The sequence below is a fragment of the Pan troglodytes genome, chromosome 13 (assembly GCF_028858775.2).
Source record: "Pan troglodytes isolate AG18354 chromosome 13, NHGRI_mPanTro3-v2.0_pri, whole genome shotgun sequence".
Taxonomy (NCBI): Eukaryota; Metazoa; Chordata; class Mammalia; order Primates; family Hominidae; genus Pan; species Pan troglodytes.
The window spans coordinates 44,808,094-44,811,823 of NC_072411.2; positions in this window are offsets into that span (position 1 = coordinate 44,808,094).

The following is a 3,730-nucleotide window of genomic DNA, read 5'->3' on the forward strand; positions in this document are numbered from 1 at the left end:
CACAATCATTGTTTTATCTTTACTAATAAAGGCATAAATTGGCATTTGTTTCTCTTAAATTTTATATTAATTTTATTCTATTACTGATTTTTGTAAGAGTGATTTGAAATATTAAATCATTTAATTTTAGAACCAAAAATACATTTTCATCTGCAGAGTCAAAATAACCAGAGTTGACAAGATAATCTCTGTAGTCCAGAGTTATTTGACCTGCCCTATACATCAATTCTGTAGTTCTCTAATCCTATACATGGGTTATCTAAATATCATAATTGTAACTAGTGAAACTGATTTGGTTTCCAGTTAGCATTCACAGCCACATGCATGATTGTGGAGGAGGACATAATGTTAAGTAAAAAAGTTAGACACAGAAAGATAAATGCTGCATGTTCTCATTCATATGTGGGAGCTGAAAAGAAAAATTTAGCTCATAGAAGTAAATAATATGATTGTGGTTATTAGAGGCTGGAAAGGGTAGGGGAGAGGAAGGAAGAGTATGATTAACAGATACAAAACCATAACTAGATGGGAGGAGTATGTTCTAGTGTACTATAGCACCTAGGGTGAATAGGTGTAACAATAATTTATTGTTTATTTTCATAAGCTAAAATAGAGGATTTTGAATATTCACAACACTAAGAAATAATAAATGTTTATGGTGATAGATATGCCAGTTACCCTAAATTAAGCATTACACATTGTCTGCATGAATCAAAATATTACTCTCTATCTTATAAATAGATAATTTATTTATATAAATAGATAATTTATTTATTTATTACATGTCAGCTACAAATAAAGGAAAAATGTATAAAAAGAGGAAAAGACATTAAATGAGTATAATATACAGCAAAAAGTGGAACAGAATGCATATGACTCTTTGAGCTGTAGAATATATATTCTACCATATATCTCGATCACAACAGATGAATGAATAAACATAATAGGGCATATACATGCAATGGAATAATAGCAGCCTTAAGAAGTAAAAACATTCTGAGACATGCTAAAACATAGATTAATCTTGAATACCTTATGCTAATAAGTGAAATAAGCCAATCACAAAAGACAAATAATGTACAATTCTACTCATATGAGGTACTTAAAGTCATCAAATTCATGGAGACAGAAAGATGATGATTGCCAGAGGATGGGGTCATGGGTAATGGGGAGTCGTTTAATGAGTACGGTGCTTCAGTTTTGCTAGACGAAAAATAGTCTGTGGATGGATAATGATGGTGAGTGTTGCACAACAATGTCAATTTACTTAATGCTACTGAACTGTACAATAAAAGTGGTAAAAATGATAAATTTCATGTTATGTACATTTTACCAGAGTTTTCAAAAATACTCTTCTAGACATTGGCCTGGGCAAATAATTTTTATTAATAGCTCAAAGCAAATGCAACAAAGTTAAAAATAAACAAGTGCGATTCAATTAAACAAAAGAGCTTCTGCATAGCAAAAGAAGCTCTAAATAGAACAAACAGACAACCACAGAATGGGAGTAAATATTTGCAAACTATACATTCAATGAAGGACTAATATTTGAATTTATAAAGAACTTAAATGAATCAACAAGAAAAAAGCAAAGAACTCTGTTAAAAAGTGGGTAAAGGATATAAACAGACACTTCTCAAAAGGCATACATACAGCCAAGAAACATTTAAAAGTGCTCAACATTGCTAATTATCAAAGAACCACAAATCAAAACCACAATAAGCTACTATCTCACACCAGTCAGAATGGCAATTATTACAAAGTCAAAAAATAACAGAAGATGGCAAGGCTGTGGAGAAAAGGTAATGCTTATGCACTTCTGGTGAGAATGTAAATTAGTTCAGCCAATGAGGAAAACAGCCTGGAGATTTCTCAAAGAATTAAAAATAGAACTAACATTAGACCCAGCAGTTTCACTACTGGGTATATACCCAAAGAAAAATAAATTATTCTACCAAAAAAGATATATTCACTTGTATGTTCATTGCAGCATTATTCACAATAGTAATGACATGTAATCAACCTAGATGCCCATCAGTGGGTGTGCTGGATAAAGAAAAATTGGTACATATACATAACAGGTTACTATGCAGCCATGAAAAAAAAGCAAAATCATGTCCTTTGCAGCAACATGGATATAGCTGCTGGCTGTTATCCTAAGCAAATTAATGCAGAAACAGACAACCAAATATTACATGTTCTCATTTATAAGTGAGCCGAGATCGTGCCACAGCACTCCAGCCTGGGCGAAAAAGTGAGACTCCGCTTCAAAAAAAAACTTCCTATTGACTATGTGATGGGATCAATAAAGCCCAAACTTCAGCACCACACAATAAGCCCTCATAACAAACCTGCACATGTACCCCCGAGTCTAAATAAATTTGGAAATTAAAAATACTACTAAAATAAATAATAATTGAAGCCACATGGTGGCTTATGCTTATAATCCCAGCAATTTCAGAGGCCAAAATGGGAAGATTACTGCTTGAGGCCAGGAGTTCGAGACTAGCCTAGGAAATATAGTGACAGCCTCTGTATAACAACAAAAAAAAAATCTGAAAATTAGCCAGTTGTGGTGGTGGACACCTGTAGTCCCTGCTACTCAGGAGGCTGAGGCAGCAAAATCCCTTGAACCCAGGAGTTTGAGGCTGCAGTGAGCTGCAATTATGACTCTGCAGTTCTGGCCTGGGCAACACAGCCAGATCCAGTCTCGAAATAGTAATAATAAGAAACAATTTTTAAAAATAAAACTACAATTAAGCTGATATCTGACATGTTAGAATCAAATCATGTTCTTAATTTTCTTTACACCTTTTTAAGGTATGATCTTTCCATGGCATGATCTAAAACCATTTTTCTTACACTTGGTTTAAGGACTTCATTACACTCTTCAAAATTATTGAGGGGACTTCTGTATCTGGTCAAGATGGAAACAGGTAAATCCACTATAAAATATCTTTTTGGCCACAAAACAAGTCACAATAAATTTAAAATCATATAAATTATATTATCTTACTAAAATGGAGTTAAATTAGAAATCAATAACTAAAAGTTATCTGAAATACCCCTCAACTACTTGCTAACTAAACACTTATTAACATCCCATGGTTTGAAGAAGAATTGAAAGAGAACATTAGAGAGTATTTTGAATAGAATGAAAATGGAAACAAAATATACTAATATTTATAGATACAGCTAAAACAATATTTAGAGAGAAATTTATGGCACTAAAACACACACATTTAAGAGAAAAAAAGTTTCAGCTTAGCTTCTACCTTAATAATAGAGAAAACAACATACTAAACCCAAAGTAAGCAGGCAAAAAAAAAAAAATAAAGACCAAAAATAAACTAAAGACCAAAAAAAAAAGATGAAGTAGAAAAAAGATAAAAACAATAGAGCAAAGTCAATGAATTTGTTTAACTTTTAAAAAAGTAAGAAAACTCCATCCAGACTGATCAGAAAAGAGAAAATATGCTAATTAACTATGTCAAGGTTGAGATAGGTGATGTCACCAAAAAACTGACAGATATTACAATTGTATGCCAATGAATTTGACATCTTAGATAAAATTAACAGTTTCTTAAAAGACATAAATTACTAAAGTTCACTTCAGAACAATTAGGTAACCTGCATATTTCTATACCCATACAATCACTGCCACACGTAAACTGACACTACATGGGGGCCTGGGGATCATCCCATCACTGCCTACTACAGCCATTACCTG